Raw genomic sequence first — 21937 nt, 5'->3', positions numbered from 1 at the left:
ATTGCATTAGCACTGTGACGAGACGCGATTACCATAATTATATTGGTCAAATTTGAAACGAATATGAAAACGTGCATAAAAGCTACAACATATTTAATGCAACTATAATATCTCACAGATCAGAGATCATAAACGCATCGAATGCTGAGTTATACAAATTCATAAATCTGCTCAGTAAGGCTATTTTCGACACCTATTACTTTTCAGATGATTGTTCGCATTGTGTTCTAATTATCCATTGAATATACCTACATTTTACAATAAACATCTTATAACTTCTGTATATACGCTATCTAGAACATTATCATAGATATATTTCTCCGAAATTATATTGCCAGAATACTCATTGTAAGAACAATCAATTTCTTATTATCTGCCAATAAGCTGATAAGCTTCAACGAAACCCAAAACAATGATCGACATAATTCATCTGCGATTCCATTCGAAACTCGGAAATACACGCAACAGCTGAACTTGAACATTGAACTTGAATGTTCTTTCGACGCGGTTGGGTCATGGCGCTTACATACATAAGTACATTATATATCGGTAAAAGGTGGAAGTTGACGGAGCAAGGTGGTCGAGTGATCGATTCGCGAGCTCAAGTGGCACGTCGACGCTGAGAAACGGACAGAAATCCAGACGATTCCGGACGTGGCAAGCTTTTCTACTACAAGACGCTTCCGGCATTTGCATGAAAGAAAGTAGCGACGGAGGAAGTTTCGTGGCGCTGATTCATGACGTCGACACCGGTATTAAACGAAGATTAATCTCTATAGAAAGATGGCGAGACGTTGAAATGGGGATGAAAGTAACGCGGATAATCCATTATCAGGCCTTAGTAACTGAAGTCTGCGCCCTGTCGGAATTTGAATTCGTCTCTAGCTTCTTTCCACTGTTATGCCGAAGAACGCGAACTTTTCAATCATCTCCTTCAACCTCCTACTTTCCCTCATTCGCCCCTCGTCTGCTTGTAATACTTTGTCGGCTGAGGTAATAAAGTTGCTGGAATTTTGTTTCCGAATTTCGAATGGTTTTCAAATTTCACGCAATTTTCTACGATGTCTTTTTCTCTTTTCAGATTCGCTGGCAATCGTACAAGTGATTTTCTGAACCCTTTTGCATAATAGTAAATAATAGTAAATTGGCGATTCGCTTATATAATTTTACAACTGTACGTCGAGTACGATCGGATGATCTGTAATTTGCAAATTTTGTTTGTAAAATTTCGTTTGATTTCTCGTTGAATGTTTTCTTATTATACAGGGAAATTTGTTATTATTAGTAATTTATAAAAATTTCGTTAATATTATTAGTTTATTCGAGATCTACGAAATTGGGAGAAATCACTCTTCTTAAAACAGAATCAAACTGCCTATCTACTTTCTCTTTGCTTTATTCTAGTAGGAACAATAATCAAAGACGCTCAAATAAATTAAATCTATGCGTAATTTTGCTGTAATTTTCAGTAAGCGTTTAAATTCATTATCGTCCTAACATCGTTTAACGCGTTATTTGAAACGAATTAAATATGAATTTTAATTCCGTAAAGTAGCGAATCTGTGTATTTTGCCGACAAAAATTTCGAGAAACAAAATGTGAGCATTCCAACCGAACAATGGAGAAAAATGACAAAAAAAAAATAACATTTCACTGCGCGACACGCTTCGTCAACGAAAAATACGAACGGGGATATTTCCGTCACGTATTGCGCGTAACATCGAAAATTCCGAGACCGAAAGAGTACTCTACGAAATTCAATTTCATTTAGCTTAATTCTATTCGCCTCCGAGACGAGTCGGCCAAGTTAACGCAAAACGAAGCGAATAATGGGAAGGCGTGCTTGCGTTTTCTCTTTGCAAGCGACAATCGCGTAGGGAAAAAACGAGAGAACCGATTGAATTTCGCTGCTACTTTCACGGGTGGCATCGCGGTTTAAATTAATCTTCTGAATGCGTCCCACGCTACTGTTAATTGATATTATTCTTTTATTCTGTAAAAGAACATTCAGCTTTAAGTAGAGTGTTTTATAATTTTAAAAATTGAACAGCATTGTTACATTTCTTTAATGTGGAGAAAAATATGGAAGCGAATAATTCTTCGTTTTGACAGCTATGCGCAATTCTTTTAACATTTTCATGGTGAAATTTCATGGAAGATTCACCATTTGATTAATATTTAGAATGAATAAGAAATCGATGATCTTTTACTTCTTTTCAAGCAGACCTAACACTTGTGCAAAATGTGTACTGGATTGCATATACAAAATGTACATTGTTGTACCTTATTTTCAACAATATTATGTTTCGTGTCTACATAAATAGCATTGTATTTAATTTGTCAACAAATAAGTACAAATAAGTAAATTAATAAATCTCTGAATAAAGATAGTTAAACTTGATATACGGTAAGCGTCATAAGAATTTCATATGTTAACATTATTTTCGTATATGTTTTTAATATATGAATGCTCAAGTGAGCATTTCAACAACTTGAAAACGCGGAAATTCAAATGAGTATTGGAGAGAACTTGAGGAGCAAAAGTACCATTATGGAATATAAATACGTCTTTTAACTTTCTCAAGTGAATTGATATCTTAGTATGGCAGTAGTATATGTCAACGATACATGAGGCGAATATCAAAAGTTACAGATATTAGTTCATCGCAGGACATTAGCGACAGAGTAAAGTTGAGAAGCGCCATTTAAAGCGATATGAAAAGTTCTGCTGATAAAAGAAACTTCCTTGTCAATGTAGCATTGTAATCTTGCCACTGTGTCGATTCAATCGAGCTTCTCGTATCAGGAGCTTATATCGAAGTATGATATTACTGTCAGAACGGTAAGTACCACTGACTTACATGTACGCTACTTTACTATAGAAAAGATAAGAATATCTTTCATACACCTTTTCTTGCATTTTCATATCACTCTCATAAATATCGCAACTCGACAAATATAAAAATGAGAGGGCAAAAATCATCCCAAGAAGTAAAAAATATTTACTGTTTGGATTGTTAAAGGAAGCAATTTCTCGTATGAATGTTTCTCAGAATATCTTAAACCGGGAGATTTCTTAGTTTTGAAATTTACGAACTTGCTAGTATTCGGCAAATTTTTAACTTTTTTATTAGTTTTAGAAACGTTTCAAATTTTTACATATTCGACGAATAAACAATCATCGCTTCCTCTCTCTCTCAATATACCTTTGTCTATACGATAAATATTTTTAAAGTTGTAATAAAATCATGAATAGCGCTTAGTACCTAAAAAATTATCTCTAAGTATCTGAATTACACTTCTCAAGTACGCTACAGTTTTCATTATTTTATTTTTACCCAATCGTTACGTTACGATAACAGGTGAGGTCACGGAAATAAATGGGCTGTCACTTTTATTTCGTTCTTACCGTTCTTACTTGGCCTCTTGCCCTTATGAATCTTATGATTTTTTCAGTGGCTACTTTAGATGTCGTTAATTATTCAACAAGTCTGTAGTAGGTCGTATAATATCAAAATATTATACTCACTTATGAAGAAACACTAATGGCTTATTCGTTACGTACGTTACTCACACGTTTTGCTAATGGTACATATACTATACAGTGTATATACACATATTTCAATGTAAAATAATTATAGTAAATATCATTTCGTATTTAGACGTTCAAAGTATCCTTTTGAAGTATAGAAATTATACTAACCAAGTGTTTGAATTAAACTTCGTCAAGAGTACAAATTGCCTTTGTTATCGAATCGGAATTACAATCAATGCAACGAGCAGGAATTATAGGTGTCGATATTAACGCAGCGAGGAACGTGCAAGAATTAATAACAAAGTACGTGATATCATTGAGTTCATGTAGGGCATAGACATACCGAAAAAACCAAGCATTTCGGAAGAATAAAATTTATTAGCAGATTAATAGAAGTTTTTATACCAAATTCAACCTTGCTTGCTTCGTAATTATCCTAAAAATAAAAATTTCCCACAGCATATAAACTAATCCCAAACCCACTTGTCCTAATTCCAAGTATTTCAGAATATCCAACAGTATTTAACTAAATTACAACGTAGAATTATAATTAATAAGTGGAAATTAATTAAAATATTTATATATATGTACACGTATATTTTTTGTATCTGAAAAAATCTTAGCCATAGAGAGACACGTAATCTTTTCGTAAATCCTTCAATCTGATTTCCTCGTTTTATTACATGGTTCAAGGATTCTTTCTTACATTTCCTTTTTTCAAACAATCTTCGATACTAGCCGTCATTTGCTTTCGACTCAGACACAATCGTCCGAAATTAACGTATGTAGACGAAACTCGACTGACAAGAAAGAACGATTACGAGATGAAAGAAAGCAAAAGTAGAGAAAAAACCCCCAGACAACGGGAAAATGCAGCGAAAATGCAGGAGAAAGGAAGAAATAGTAAAGAACAATGCTATCTGTGTGGGTAGAACATGTGTTTACGAGCACGCTTGCTCCGTGCTTTGATCTCCTCGGATATACTATCGTGTACTATTGTCTAGAGAAAAAATAACGGGCAAACAGAGAGACAGGCTAGATGACGATGGAAGGTAGGAATGTAGATAAAATAGAGAACAATCGAGGCGGAGAGGATGGTGTGGATAGACCAGGTTTCTTTTTGTAAAACGAATTGCGAGAGGAAATCGAGGATCGCAGAACGCTGCATAAACGAAATTTTCTAGGCCAATGGTTTAAAAAATAAATGAAGCTCAAAATTTGAGGTGTAAGTGATTAGTTTATTTATTAGAGAATTTTTTTCTAGATAATTCCGATAATTTAAGTGACAATATAATAGTTAAAATATAGTTTTAAAATTGTACACTTCAAAGTTTGATTGTTATTATACTGTTTTGAGGATTTCAAATTTTTATTTGTAAATCAAATATTGTTCCATATATAAGTATTATTTTTCTATTAATAATACTTTATTATTGCTGTAAACGTAGATTATTTTGATTTATTTGCAACGTTTACAAATTCATTAATACAACATTTTCAATTAGTGTGTATGCTATGAATATATTATATTTCGACTGAAAACGCGTTTGGTTCTGGAGATTGCGCTATGGCATAGCAACATCTCCTCTTTTAATTCTGTTTCACGCGATATATGATGCAGTCGTGAGCATAAAAACTGGTGAATAATTCGTAAGAAATAAGAAGGGCATAAAAATGCTGCAGTAAAATATAAGACAAGACCGTGGACGAGTACAAGGAAATTGAGAGAATTACGTAGAAATTGTATTTGTTATGCGTGTAACATGATGTCGAAATAAATTCAATGACAATTGAATCTTTACGAAAAGAATGCAATTTTATAGAAGTATGTTCGTACGAAAGGTTAGTTCAATATACTTGTGTCTTTCCATTTAGTTCGGATATATTTTAATGTTTACATGTTTATACACGCATACTACGTTCTTTAGTTAAAATATCTTATCTACCATTTCAAAACCGAAGAAGATAGAAGTTTTATCATTTTCTTTGTTAGGTCCGCAACGCTGCTCTACTCGACTGCTCTCCAAGTGATTCCTTTTGGCTTTGAGCACTGCACAACTACGTGCCGTCTACGTTCGAAGCACTACCCAATTTAACGTATTGGGGACATGATCATTATAAGTCTCTTGACTGGCACTGATTCTCACTTGTTGTTTGATTGACAACTATTTTACTTGTAATCTTAGTTCCTCTGATTCTCTGACTTGACTCGAAATTAAATTGTCTTCCTGATCTCTCTTGTCTTCCGCCTATCTCCTCCAAGGGACATTCTGATCGAGAATTTCCAAGGTTGCTGACTGCCCTACTAAAGACAATGACCAATCAGCAGTTCTGCGGGACTTAGCAATTCTCTTCCAGGAGTCATCAAAGGTGATCTCTAGATCAGAGACATTTCCTGCGAGTCTCGACAATCGACGCCAGTGCTTAACGCCGATTGAGACACTACGGAATCCTTGATTCATGCCATGGCTGTGTATGACAACGACTTTGACACAACTTTCTCAATTCGAACACGAATACTGTGTGTATTTTTTTATTTGTATAAAAGAAAATATATAATTATATAGGAATTAAAGAAACAGAAGATTACCTCGAAAACATACCCTTTAACAAGGCTATTAAACACAAATTAACAATTGTTACTAATTATCAATATAATCTGGATTAATAGAAATTTGTACAGCGTGCGTCGCATTTAGATTCAGCCAACTTGCTTCTCTTGATCCTGTCCTCTACAAAGCAGATTAAATTTCTCAAGAGGAAATTTTTCTTCTCTGAAGAGGATCTTATCCAAAGAGGCAATCATTCATCAAAGATCAATTTAGTGGATACGATTACTCGTATGGGAAACAAACGTCGACAACGTAATAGCTTGCGCGTATCGCGTATGAGATTTCAAACGGTTAACGAGCGACCGATTTGACGTTCGGGCAGACGAGGAATTGCGAAACGGACACCCGAGACCGAACGTAAGCGATCCAGTCAATGGGGAACCATTATCCAATGGTTGTGTACTAACGAAACCCTGACAGTTCCAAATATGTACGTCGGTCACGCTATTCCGAAGCGACTCGAAAGCGATAACGGTGAAACGTTCCAGTGAATAGCCGCTGCATGATGCAAAGTGACACCTATCCTTACCGTGGATTGCATCACATTGCAAAAGCGCGGATAAAGGGATACCAGGAGATTCTGATAGACGGTAGGAAATCGACGCGTCTCTGTCTCGAGACGGCCGTGTCTTTATTTTTGACAGGTATCCTTTTTTGAAAGGCAGAGAAAGGAAACCATGAGTTAAAGTAATATATATACAGGAAATATGATTTTGAAAATTGGAATATTTGAAAGCTTGGATATTTTGAGATGTAAATATTTAAAAGTTTGAGTATTGAAAAATTCGAACACGTAAAACCATAAATTTGAAAATGTGCTGTTGTTGCATTTCAATATCTTTTGTCATTTTTCTCAAGGGTCAAGGTTATGAAAGGAATTGCAACCTAAATTTCATTTTCTTTTCCATTATCATATTTCATAACGGTTTCAGAAGACCATGATCCATCAACGTCAAAGTTAAACGGTATAACAGTAACAATAAATGAAACCTTTTATCTCTAAGAAAGCAGCAACAACTGCTTCTTTATACATATACGTTACACAAATTACCGGTAAGTTGTTCGTTTCATATTTCCAGCTAATGTTCCCAGAAGACGTTATATAATATCGCAGCAGAGGCACGCAATACAATCGTTAGTCTTTTGTTATCATATGTACGTTTATGTGATTCGAACGGGGCAACAAAACCGCGTATAGACCACATTTCGGCTTAAAATAAGAGAACGAATGGTAATACTAAAAGCGTTCAAATAATTTCGTCAGTCTGTGTATACGTATGTACACAAAATCTTATACGAAATTTTATTTCTTCAAAATGTGAACCAACAACAGTCATTTAATTTCCGCACTTAAAATCACATCACTATTACAATACCCATTTCCTATAAATTTGTAGAGAGTACTACTGTTTAGTCGTGTTCAACTCACGTCGGGTTATCAATGTAGAGGATTTAGTCTCTGTAGAGGATGGTTGATTTGTTCGAATAACGAGATAACTGGCTGTTGAAAATCGTCAAGTATATTTAAAGTGATAAATAAATTAATACAGACAATAATCGCTCGTACTAACAGATTCGCTAAAGATAGTGTAAATCGCTAATTAGATCTCTGATAACTCGTTGATAACTGATAGATACTCTGATATTGACTCGCGCGACTGACTAATAACTGAACTCCTTACGATCGCCTCCGTTTATTTATACTAGTCGGGGGAAAGCCGGAAAATTTGAATTCGTCTTCGTTCGATGGTTGCACGTAGCGGCGACATTGTTTTGTCCAGATGTTATTTATTAATACGTTGTGTGTATCCTAACGATATTGATACTCCGAGGCAAAACAACAACATGATTTGAATTTATTGAGATACGTATAATTTTATGTGCTAGACTAGGTTAGCTGTGTAGTAGTAATACTTGTATGCGAATATCAATGTGTGGGAGTATGTGTGTGTCTCGAAGACAAATGAATGTAAACTGTTCAGTCAGTTTAACAGTCGGGTGTGGAAGAAAGTGCTGAGACGCGTGCAAGTGTGTATCGATGAATATCTTTGAAATCGCTTATCAAATAAATATATAACTATTCTAATATGAATTCTAAGTGTAAATTTAGTGTTCCTATACCATTAAGATCAAGATCTATCAAGATCCAAAATTCTCAACAGAACTGTCCTCTAGCTCATGTGCCGCTACAAATTATCCGTTAAAAACGATGTTAGTGTCACATAAAATAAAAAAAAAAGAAATCGAAGATGAAAACAAAAATAAAAAAAGAATTTATTTTTTAACACTCGATTTACACTAACTACAATTTGCTTCTGAACTGCAGCCGTGACTTTCCAAGACTGAAGCTCTTACAATTTGGCTTTCGATCGGATCTGTTCCTTTTTCCTTTGTCACCCCACAATGTCCTCACTATCCACGCGTTTGTTAGGCGTCCGCGACCGTTGCCACGCACGCCTTCTTCTCGAACATTCGGCGGATGGCTCGTTAGGCACATCTTTATTTCATATTTATATCTTTATCTTATTTATATTACATCTTGAGGATACACATCTTTATCTCCGGCATCAGTCCATCGGATTTGAAGTCGTGACATTAGCTGCGTGGTAATGCGTGGTCCGCCCCTGTCTAAATTATAAGCCGACTTTAACACCGAGAAAGCATCGCGAAATATTTCTCCACGGATCGTCCATATCCGGTGGACGACGAGGCTGAACCGCGATGAAAATCGTGACAGCGTTTAAGCTGGATACCGTTGCAAAAGTTCCAAGTAATTCCAACGCGGTGAAGATTTTCAGGATGCGGTGGCTGGCTAAAAGGTACATAGCTACCGAGAGAATTTCACGGCGTTGCGACCTCGCATTCTAGGTGAAATAAATCTAGATTAAACGGTGCGATATCGAACTCATCTCCACGGAATAAGTGCTCCCCCGTGGAACAAAGGAGTTTCGGTACTCTAAACTCTAAGGTATCTCGACTTTATGAACCAATAAAGGCGGTTCCAGCGTTTAGAGGGCACTCGTTTCCAAAGTAAACTCACTGGCCTGCTCCGCCTTAGTCTTTGCGTCCTCGAAACGACTTCCGATGAGAATAGAGAGTAATATCATCCTTCTCAAGGAAGCTTAGATTTTATTTCCTGCAGACGAATTTCCTAGACTTCAAGGTTACTTTGATTCTTTCTCTTTTCCGTTCGAAATGTACGTTAGCTGTAAGTTGTATGTTACGTGTAACGTCGTTACGATGTGCACGTGGAATGTACAGGGAGGAAGAGAACGAGTACTCGTCGAAGGAAGAGTAGAGATATTCAGTGATCAGTATATTAGATTGTTCGAAAAGTTTCTTTCGTTTTATAAGGAAATAATACACGCATTATGTTTCCTGTTTTATATTAGTTTATTGAATTATTGTTAAATAGATGGTACATTTATACTGTACGTGTGAAAGTGACGTTTAGCACTCCCCTAGACAACGATGGAACACGTATAAATGGTAAGGCACTGTCGCCTTTCGGGGGCACTTGCCAGATTTTTTTCAGTCAGGGAATTTTTAAGACTGGTTCGAACAAGAGGACGCGGGAAGGGAGTGTAACGGAAAGATAATTCGTAAGAGGTCCCTGGAGCACTCCTGTCACACGCGTAGGATGGTCATTGTGGAGTTTTAGTCGGGAAGAGTCCGACACTACTCTGCTGTTGCCGATTATTAGCAGCAGCGGAGTGTCCATGAGGATTTCTCCACGTGCAAAAAAAAAAAAAAAGAAAAAAAGGAAAGGTCTCAGTTAAGACAAAAGCGATTAAAAGCGGGTAGAAATTATTAAAAGCCGTTAGATTGATTAGAAGTAATCAGAAGAAAACAAACAGTAACATACACGTAGAGCTGAATAATTTATAAATAAATTTTTAACTACTTGTTTTTCCAAATCCTCTCTATACCTTAACAATTATGCACGAACATAATAATAGAAATAGAACGAAATGGATCATACCTAATTCAATAAAATAATACAAAACAGAAATTGTTGCTTATCTGTTATCACCTTATGGAAGGAAAAAAACTTTTCGGGCAACCTAATACAATTCCAGGAAGCTCTTGTATCAAATTTGTCTTAATTTAATTTATATTTGATACTTGAAATAAAAACACGACAATCGTTCTATATTTATCATGCTCCAAAGTGGAAGAAAGTGAGTACACAAAAGTTCTATATTCTAGAAAAAAAATAGAAACAAGATTTTCCGTATTTCCGTACTTATACAGTAGCCTGGATGGAACAGAAACTTTGAAGCATGTAATGTACATAATTACATACATTGTATATAATACGGTTACTCGAAGTCAACGAGTCAAGCTAATTCCAAAAGACATAAGTAGCCAAGCTTCCTCCTTCTGTCGTCTTGGCGATTTCACCGAAGAATTTTCAAAATGGAAAATGTTCGAAATCGGTAAATCAAATTTTGGAAAGCGAAATTGTATTTATAGATAGATCCACGAAAGAACACGCGAACACTTCTATCGTCTCACGAGGAACACATTTTCCATTTGATAAATTTGACAAGTTACCATTCAGCATCCATTCGTCTCTTTCAAAACCATTCGCGTCCAAAGAAACGAAATTTTCACAATCTTTTACTTGAATTGGGCCATAGCCGAGGATAGATGAAATGCTTGTAAAAAGATAAAAGTATCAGAATGAAGGGCTCGACCGAATTACGGAAAGGTACAAAAATAGAATGAGTCTGGCCGAAGAAGGAGGAGAGAAACAAAGGAAGAAGAAGCGAAAAGGAGTCAATGACTCGTAGACGGCGCCCGTATCGATTGCAAATATTTAAAATACGAGGTCAGAGACAAGAGGGTGCTCGAGCTAAAGTCGCCTTTACCTCGGAGAATAAGTAAATAATGAAGAAGCGGATGAGGGTGAAGCAGTATGTGCACGGCACGCGTCGCATGGGATTCGTCAAATCGCTTTAGCGCAACTACGCGAAACGGGGTTGTTGCCTTGCCACTGGCTGATCGCCATCATCCCTGACCTCTCTCAATCGCTTGACATCCAAAGTTTCTTACTCTTACCTTGTCGTTGTTATTAATTATTTTCAGGAACTTGAAAACACGTGTGACGTTTCTTTGCGTTTTAGAGCTGACGAATTTTCGAATCGTTATCGTAAAAAATTAACAATATAAGAGAGAGAGAGATTTGTCAGATTTCGAAAAATTCCAAATTTTACCGAGTCTTCTTGAGGTCTCAAAACGCGCGACTGTTTGCAATCGAACACATCGCATACCATTTTCTTTCATAAAATCAATCGCTAAATTTCCTCTTCCGCGCTCTTCTTCGCTCTCAATCTCGCAGAACAGAGGAAAAAGTTCATTAGACGCAACCAAGAACGGATATGTCTCGATAGAGAACGACGGCGCGGCAACAAGGCAAATTGGTTCTCGCGGGAAACGAAATACGCGGAATGAAACGAAACGAATAGCTCTTAAGATATCAAGGAATTGCATAGTCGTCGCATTATCCCGATATCGGTCCGTGTTTGTGTAATGAAAATGTTGTTCCAGAGAGAACGAAAATATCTGGATAACAATGGGCGAGATCGCGCGATAACAACTTCATTTGATGCCCTGGAGACTGGACACCGATCTCGCCTAGTGCATCGCTTTCCATCGGACCACAGACGATGTTCATGAAGCAATTACACGCGACGGTCAGGTGGAATTGCGCGTTCAATCTCTTGTTCGTCGAGGTCAACCGAAAGGAACCGTCACGACGCCTGGGACGCTTCTAAATTTGTCTTTGTTCGAGAAACGTTCTGCGATATTTTAAAGTAAGCACAGTTGCATATCGTGTGGAAAATTATAGCGGAGAAATTGATGTCTATTAATGAAAATGATGCGATAGCTTTCTAGAATAGAAAGTGTATTTTTGTTTAGTCGCATTTCCTGGTTTCATGAAGTTTAGTATATTTCGTTTCTATTAATTTCATATTTCTGCAAACGGAAGGTGATCATTTTTTCAAAATGTTAAATATCATACAACGTGTATTTTTTAATCGTCTCGCTTCCTGGTTCTCGAGAATTCTGCTGCTTTTATATTTTTATAACTACATTTTTGATATTTGTGCAAGTGGAAAGAGACTTCAGTATCTGTAAATTCAAATATTTAAAAATTGTCATACTTTTAAATTACATACGCGTATTTTTCAGAGTAACGATTAATGCGGAATCAAAATTTATATTAATAATTAATCTGTGAAAATATCTTTTATTGTTATAATTATATAATCTCTCTCTTTCTTTCTCTAACATTCTTTTAAAATTTATTAAAGACATTATCGTATGATTTGCATACCTTATTTGCACCTTCGCAGCAATTATAATTATATTTCTGTTATTTAACGAAGACCTTTAAAGAAACTGTTTCGGTTGAATATCGTACTCGAATGCGTAGTCAATGTATTCTGCATTAATCCTAGCACTTTATCGCTGCCGGTATAATAACAGCTTTATTGTCTGACAATGAACGAGGTTTATCTACTGTCACGCTTCCGTAGAATTCGGTTATAGCTGTCGACCAACTTTAACCATTAATGCATACTCCTTGATTGCACTCTGAATATTTCGTATATTTTATGACCTGCGGCGGTAAAACTTTGTTTTATTAGGAAGATGCTTCAGTTTGTTCAAGACACAAAAGTTCATTGAGAAGAACTTTATTGAAAAGACGAGCATTGTATTTCCAGCGTATAATATTTGTCCCTGCGAATAATTTTTCTATTGTATTCATAATTATTACGTGATTGACGTAAATTTGTACTAACACAATGAAAGAGTTCCACTACACGAGTCACGCTTTAAATAAAATAAACAATTGAAGAAAAATCGTACGAAAAACTGATTATGTTTTTATAATATTATGTGATATATTTATAATATAAAATGCAAATTTCAAGCTATTCTGTTTTTAATTCCACGACTTCGTCATATTTGATACGTTAAAAGGTTAAAAGCTTTCTTCGATATAGTCGCTATGTATCGCATTTACGAAATTCTACGTAACTATTTTATTATTATTCGTTAACTGTTTCAACATCGAACAACATCTATCATTAATCATGCGTCTTATCCGCGGGCCGCTTATAATTAACAATCCTGAGTACGATTTCGAGATGTATTATCGCATGTTGCAAGAAAAGAGATGGTAAGTGCGATAGAGAGCGGAAGGCGATGTCAACAAGTGTCTTGGCAAGTTTAAGCGATTTTTCAGAGCTAGGCTTCTTCCTGGCGAAGCTCGTAAAAGCGCTCCGTTCTCACGCGACGCGACCAGGAAATTGCGCCGCGTGTCTGCCAAGTGACCAAAAGCTTAATTTCACGAACGGCAATCGAGCTTGTCGTTCAAATAAATCACAGAGAGGTTTCTTGCGCTATAACATCGCTGAGTTATTGTATCTTCCTTCATAATCGCGCTATTTCACCCATAAACCGACACTGTTTTATGTAGAATGGATAAAGGATATTTTACGAACTACGTTTGCTTCTTTTAAAGCCACAATTTCTCGAACAAACTATCTTCTCTCCCGATTTATTCAACATTATTCTATTTTAGTTTGAAACTAGAACCACCGAATCATTCAAAATCTTTCATTCTAGTTTCACATTTCTTGCCTTTGTAATTAAAAAAAATATGTTGAGATTTTTGACAAAATCAATATGATTCGATAGAAAAATAATTACATATTTGTTTATTTCTATCGCGTTTCTTTATTTATGATCTAAGACAAAATTCGTGTAGGCTGAGATTTTAATTACAATCAAACATTTCAACGCCCAACAACATTAATATCCATTTTACCACTACATTTTACTAATCCAATTTATCGCTTGACAGTGTCTCAAGACGGTAACAGTATCCTCTCAATTTGAAATTACAATGGAAAACGGGCATCGTGAATTTAAAAATAATACGATAGAACAAGCGATATCGAGATCGACATTTTCACGAGCCGTTATCCGAGTCCAGGTTGCAACTACGAGACAATGAACCCTGCTGTCTTTCATAAATTTTAATCAAAGAGCGACACGATAGCGTGCCTCGAAGAGTTATTTCTGCGTGAAACGAGCAGGGGTCCAGACCAAGTAGATGATCATGCATGTTTTATTACACCGCGTTTTCCTTGTTGGCTTTCAACTGGGAAACGTCCGGGAATCCTTACAGGACGAAACCTTCCTTTTTTCCTTGGAACGCGACCGGAAAGTTAATTGAAGGCAGCGACACGGAACGTGTCGGAGAAACCATAAAGAGAAGAATGGGACGGGAATGGCGGAATTATTCCGACCACGTGTCATCGATTCCATACGCTGCCTCTGTCTGCCGACAGGCCCCTAATTGAAAGAAAAAAGTTTTCCTAGTTTGCACGAGATGTGAACAATCGAATTACAAAATATTCTTATTCGTCGATGAGCGACATTAAAAACTTAATCGACTTTTATACGTTTGATCGTATTGATCTTATTTGAGCTTCTAGAGGCAATCAATAAATTTCGATTTCTATTAGCTTTGTCCGAAAAGTGTCTTTCTTTTACAACGGCGCATCTTTATGCAAACATGAAACCTAATTTATCAAACGTTGTAATCTTTATCTTGATAGAACACAATGGATTATACGTAATTCAACAAAATAATATAAAAGGGAAAATGTGCTTCCATTATTTCCCTATAAGACGAAAGAAACTTTTTGGACGACCTAATATTTTATGATTGCTTTAGTGAAATTATAGTTCTGTGTTTGTATATGTAAAATAAGTACTTTTATCTGCCAGAAAGCGTGTGTACTTACGCGTGAAAGTTCACAGAAGTTTGTATCTTATAAGCTGGCTCACATATTGTTATACATAAACGATTAATTAACTCGTTCCAGAGGACATCGCTCATCAGCGACTGGATTTTGTTAATTTCGCTCGATAATTTTAATCGTACAATCACTTGCACCTGTATCAGAACTGTGTATTATAAAGATTATTAGCGGATAAGTGTCCTAATAAATTGTATGTAAACTTTCGTGGAATATAGAACATATAGTTTATCGTAAATTTAAACAATAGTCGCTAATCCAGAAATAAATTAAACGCTCCAATTTCATTAATTTTTGACGTTATAATTCGATGATACAAATTTCCTATTCATTAAACATATATATTTGCTCAAAAGCGATATAGTGAAACAATTGACAGAGAATAATTGGGAAAATGTATGCGTCCTAAAACTTAACCGAATGATCTTCATTAAGCTCTGAAAACGAAACAATTGTATACTTTGTTTAAAATCACTGGAAAATCAACGAGAACTTAAGCCTACAAAGAAATTATTACGGTCAGAGAACGAGTCGCTTCGAACTGACTAACTCTGTCCCAACAAGAGTTTCTCGTAACTCTTATACTTACAAGGATATTTAGACGCTAATGGCCATCGAACCCATAACAAGACAAACTTTCAAGCCTATTCCATCGAATAAAAGTTTATCGTATCAAACTTTCGATTTTCAAGAATCTATTTCCTTGGTGTTCCCTGAAAACGCAGTGGATCACAATCCTACGTGTTTTTCATTAATACACACTTTATTCTATTTGTAATAAAATTTTTATGTTTCACGTAGATTGTGGATTTTAAATTGTATGCATCTTTTAATAAAGTTGTTAATATATCAATAGTATAATATATCATTTTGCTTATTGTATAAATTATCGCGTTAAATTTCATATTACGATATAATTCATTCGCAACATTTTCCAATTTTAAAACAAATATGATAACAGTCGTCCTTAAACTTTCCAGCGGGAGTTTCTAACCTTAGCACTCAGAAATACCAAAGTACTCAGAATACCGGGCCATAAGAAAATACGACATTCTAAGGACAAACACGTGAAAATTAATCTGAACATTGTACAACCGAATAATACTAATCTCACGTAACAATTATCCAACCACCCACGAAATCGTTTAATCAAACGTTATCACCAGTGGATTCTTTTTCTCAGGGGATGAAACGAAGATATTACACAGTCGTATCGAAATCACTGCAGCGTCGTTGTAAACGTCACTTTAATTCTCAAACGAATGGCGATATACTAAATATAGAGAATATCACCGCGTTGTAATCATTTACAATACACGATGCTCGTGAATATTTTCCTGTTGAATCTGTCTCTTCCGATGTCCTTGCTTCACGAATACTGTCTGCCTCCCTATGTACGAAGGATACGAAGCCATGGCGAATGAAAAACAAATAGAAAACAAAAATGACGATACTTTTAGAGGCAACAAGTGTTATCTATTCATTCTACATATCCGTAGGAAATACAGCGCAGCCTCGTTGAATCTTCAAGAACAAGGATATCCAAAATTGGATAGAAACCACGAGTCATACAGCACCATGGAAACTGTTCGAGATCGTAAAGACCGTGTTTGAAGGACCTATTCTACTGTTTCCTTACCTTCGTAATGATACGGAAACCGAACGTAGCTTCCGTTTTGAACGAGTGAAGTCTTAACTGCAGATTAAACCAGGTACAACCATTGGGAAGGGTCCGGTCGAGGACCCGTGACGCGCACTAAATCTAAATACATTTGTAGGCCGTTTTACCCTTCTCTCTGTTTCTTCTCTCCACTCCTTCTTGCCTCTTACTCTTTCTCTACTTCTTTTTTCATTTATTCCTCTTCTTTCTTCAATTTTCTCTTTTTTCTTTCTTCTTCTTCTTCTTCTTCTTCTTCGCCTTCGTTGTCGACTCTTTCAGTTTCTCTTAAATTATTCTTAAGCTGGAGGTAGAATTCGAAGAACGGCTACAGAGGGAACGGCGCGTAAAGGTAGTTAGTAATTGAACTAGGCGAAATCGTAAACTCCGGAAGTGATCTGAATAATATACAATATTAATTGACAACATTCGTTTTGGTCGTTCTTCTCTCCCTTAATTCGAAAGTGTTCTCGTTCATGCGTTTCTCGCTGATACTTACGCGCGTGTTCCCGCGCGCACCATTAGGCTTAACATAGATATTCTTATCGGACAACGTGTAAACCTCGAACGAGTAGATAAAACAATAGATTCGAATAATAACTCTTTTTTTTCTCCAGAGACATATACGTTTAATATATTAGTAGATTTTTCTTTTTAATAATTAATTATCATATATTCATATATTTCCATATACACATATATAAGTGGTATCTTTAATCTCGCGTTAGCTATCGTGATTCCATCGACGAGCCACTCTTCGTTCTCTAAAACCTTCTCTATTCTTCTCTCCCTTCTTTTAATCGATATGTCAGACTGTTCCCATTCGTTCGTTTAAATTATTCATCCCTGTTCCTTCCCTCGGTACCGAGTTTCTCCCCGAGCTCTTAACTCGTTCAGTCTCCAACGTGTGCTGCACCTTCCGCCGATATAAGACACTTTTCCTCGTTGATCACGCCGCCTCTGCAAACGGAATTTCACGCGGTGATGCGTACGGTGATCACGCAGTGTCGCGTCACGTCGCGCCGCGGGGAACGTGCAAAATACGAGGAACGCGTGCGCTGCGATCAAACCACCTACGATATCCTTTCTCCATTGCGAATCACCGCGCTTTTTGCCACTGATACACGCTGCCCGTCGCTCGTCAGAATTTAAACGCGGCCACGGAGCTGCTGGTGCGAGATAACGCCGAGGGTGGCAGCAAGAAATTCGGCGAGCCCCTGAGTTCACGGCGCTCAAACGTCCGTTGAGCATTAAAAGCGTCGCCCAGCTTTATCGAGATCTACGCGCCCTTCTTTTAAAGCAAAATTCGACCAACATCGTGGTTATTCTCTCGAGGCAAAATTATCCTCCTTTTCGGTATCTTTCTTAACGTTCGCGGCCGTAGAAATGGGAATAACAGCGTGAAAGGGCGCGGAGCGTGAGCTTCGGTGACGACTCTGATTCTTCTATACGATATATCGGAAAACGATAAGAGGAGAATCGTTGGGAAGAAAACGAGGCTCAGTTATAACTTGAAAAGTGAAAGTATCGATCGATATTCTGTTTTAGATTTATGTTTGTTAGAAATTTTTAAAGCTTGTCAAGGACAGTTGGTCAATTGGTTATTCAGCTTTAGGGCAATTTATAACAAATACCTAAATTTCGTGTAGCTAGTGAAAGCACAAGTAAGGGTTGCTGATGTTCGACGATGGCTAATGACTCGAAGTTATATTGCTGTTAGGTACCGAGAGTTTTGATTGTTTAGAACGAGAAAATTTTGGTATAGTAAACATCGCGTTGCCTTAAAAGGAGAGCAAGGTGTTGTCTACAAGACTTAATCGCTCGATCCTTCTTGTTTGGAAAATATTTTTATTAACAATTTTACGGATCGATAATAGCAAAATTTGACGATAACTTCCAAGGTATTTCTTCCCTTGACCTCCACCCTAAAGAAGTTTCATTTATCCTTTAAACCGTAAGGGATACTGTACAATTTCAAGATATCGAATTATTTTACTCATTGTTTCGAAGTTCTATGCGCTCTATCGATCCATTCCGCAACAGCTTATCGCTTTAAACGAGAACGCGAAACTTGCAACGTTTTCTCGCCAGGGAAGGTTAAGTCCTCGCTTCGAATGCAAAAAATATTTCGTGTCTCGCTTCACCGAGGATACCAAACATGTTCGTCGCAAGATACTGCGTCAGCTGCGGCCAGCGGAGAAGTCTACAGGGCTTTCGAGACTCGCTCCTATATTCGCCTGCTCTCCAACTGCCTGTGATATTCTGCAGATAACGGTCTCTAATACGATGATGGTGGAACTTTAAATGGACTCGTCTATTTTTGAATAAAATTGTAGCAAAGTGAATAGAAAAGTTGAGAAAGAGTTAAAGTCGCCAGCGATGTTTCTTTATTGGGAATTGTAGTGAAATTGTCATAGACTATCTGCTTTAAAAACTCGCACGAATCGTGAAGGGTATTTCCGAAACAGGAACTAAGGGCTTTGGGAATATATTTTATGCTTCGTAATCCATGTAGATTTTTACGTTCTAGTTATCTAGAGTACATATCTATCTATCTTGTATCTCTTTTTTTTTGTATTACTATTTCTGTGTTACCTTCCTTTGTCACATGTTATTAAATTCTCACAGCTCGGACATTATATTCTACTAATCAGAATCAGATAAACGTAGTTCAATAATATGACGTTATCGTGGCAATAAATCTGATAAAATCGTATATATTCAACTTGAAAGATCAAACAAAATATCTTATACAGAGTATAGTGATTAAAGAATCGTAAGAATATTGTCAAACTATCTTTACGCCGGTGAAATGTCCTAAACAAATCTTTGAAGCTAAATTGTCGCAAATGAAACTCGAAGGGACTATAAAAAATGGAACAAAATCAAAAAAGGAAATGTTTTAAAACTCTTTTTTACTCGATTCTTTTTACGATCCTTACGAGATGTGAAATACGTGTTTCCAAAGCAGAGCGAACCACTTGAGGGACACCTGCTTTCGCGTTACGCGATTTATTTTCGCGTATACAATGTACAAGTCACGGTAGATGGAAGTTCGAAGCAACAACCCTGGAGGATCGTATTCTCAATGAAACCGCGTTGGTGCCTCTATTTCTGGCGTAACGAAACGAGGAACGATTAATCACGGATATCGTAACCAAATGTATACGTTAGCTCGTGTATACGAAATGAACTTGCACTGGAATTTCTGCTTTATTGCTCCGTTTCGAAACAAAACATACGATACGTTACGCTAGGTACGTTACCAGAATTATATTCAGATTTGCTAGTACCATGTTTGCCTTCGGTAAGAATAATTCTCTATGTCGGAATAAAATAGTACAGGAGTATTCGAAGAAAGTTTCTGGTTTATCCTACAGAGATATTATTGTACTGAGATAGAATAAAGGCGATAAATTAATCGAGGATAGTGACGATGAGCTGAATATCTAATCCAGTTATGGAATAATGCTGCACAAGACGTTCGTAATAAGACGATATAAACTACTTAAGAAGAGTTTCTTTTTATGAGGGATAAATTGTGAATAAATTATAATATATTACTTTATCGAAAAGAAGTACTATATTAATTGTAAGTCTTCAAAAAATTGCAATCAAATTAGAAGATGGAAATTATTCTATATTTCACAATGAAACGTTGATAAGAATTGATTCGAGGTAATATTTCGTGTGAAAGGATATTGTATAATTGAAACGACGCTAGACAGTTGCTAGAAAGAAAGATGATGCTAATTCCATAAGAAAAATTCCATAAGGAACGTTTCGCTTTGTTGAAACGAAACGCGCGAAACAAAATTTCTAAATATTAACGATCAAAGTAAGAAATAAGATTATACGTTCGCTATTGCAAACGAAAATAATCATACATCTCGTTATTCGAACAGAGTTTCTCTTTGGTGGATATCGTGTAATTGAAACGGAACACGAAATTGGAAAAACGAAATTTCCGAACGTGAAGATCAAGTAACAACAGGCTAATGATATACAGACGGTCGTGATTTACGCGGTACGTTTTCTAACACAACGATTCGATACCGGAAGGCATAAAATTCAGCGTAAAGTTCGGCCTTTGAAATGAAAATTTGCTGAAAATTTATAACGAACCTGCGATCGATCGACTGGCCAGAACAAACGCGAGAGAGAAAAGGGAGGGAAAGAAAAATAGGGAATTTCCAAACGTTCCGACGAGAACACACGCGCGTGCCCTCTCTTCAACTCGTTGAGCTAACGTGCTATTGACCCGCTAAACCAATTTCCGGGGCGCAATTGCGGAAGATTTTTATTACAGGGAACGTGACCATAGAATCCAGTCGATCGTTTCTACCTTCCATTTGTCATGTTAACCTGTAACCGCGTATCAAAGATGAGACGAAAACTTTCGATCGATTAAAAAGTTGCTTCGAACCTTCTTCCGATAATTTAACACGACCTGTGAAGTATAAGTCTGCGAATTCTAATTAATTAACGAAAGTTTTCAAAGTATCTGTCAAAAGGATGGATTCTAGATTTGTCGTTTTTGCAATTACTGAAAGCATAAAAATGCTTTTAAGAATCATTGACGTTGATTTTTATCGAGATAGAAAGATGATCGTATATGTATACTTATGTATTTTCATCGCGTCCTTTTAATTATGATCATCGATGTTCTAAATATTTAACGTTTTAATAGTTCTATCGTAGGTTTTTAATATTCAGAAACAATCAGAAATTGCGGTTACACGAAATTTACCATATTCGACATTTCCTTGTTTTTTTTTTTTTTTATCGATATTAAACTAAAAAATAATTCCTCTCGGTATAATGAATGCTTCCGATAATAAATATCGCGGTTCACTGTTCACCTCCATAGCGTGGAATTATATGGTATTAATTATATCTCCCTCGGAAAGTCGAATTATATAACTGTAACATATCGCAAGGCTTCGCAAAACTTTGACTAGATGTAAAATCGATCGGGCATTTCAACATATAAATTTCCAAGTTGGAACGCGAGTTTTCCGTATCGAGGAAGTTTCGATCTGGAGAAGAAGAGTTTCGGTCGTCTCGAGCTTTCAACGTTTCCAAGTTTGTCCGAGTTGCTTAGTTTTAACCCCCCTTCCGACAGGAAGAAAGGCTAGCGTGGAGGCAAGTCGAGCATAGCTCGCTTTCGAAGTGGAAGAAACGCGTATTATCGTTTTGTCTGGCAGCAATCACAAAGGTGGCTCGTTTCTCCGGTGCGCGCCGTTTCTCTCACGGCCACGAAATTCCCGTGCTTCAAAGAACGTCGAAC

The 21937-nt window shown here is 36.6% G+C and overlaps 1 long non-coding RNA gene and 1 pseudogene across 1 annotated transcript in view; one reads left to right on the top strand and one right to left on the bottom strand.

The window, feature by feature from the left end:
• Positions 1–9582: 9582 nt before the first annotated feature.
• LOC112213044 lies at positions 9583–9679 on the top strand (annotated as a pseudogene).
• Positions 9680–17304: 7625 nt separating this feature from the next.
• Positions 17305–21937, bottom strand: part of LOC117151795 — a 5647-nt gene continuing 1014 nt past the window's right edge. The window contains exon 2 of the long non-coding RNA XR_004461920.1: positions 17305–17607. This is a non-coding gene — a long non-coding RNA (uncharacterized LOC117151795). The remainder of the gene's footprint in view (positions 17608–21937) is intronic.

Source organism: Bombus impatiens, unplaced genomic scaffold (genome assembly GCF_000188095.3).
Source record: "Bombus impatiens unplaced genomic scaffold, BIMP_2.2 scf_0442, whole genome shotgun sequence".
NCBI classification, from domain to species: Eukaryota; Metazoa; Arthropoda; class Insecta; order Hymenoptera; family Apidae; genus Bombus; species Bombus impatiens.
This window is presented reverse-complemented; position numbering and strand designations above follow the sequence as displayed.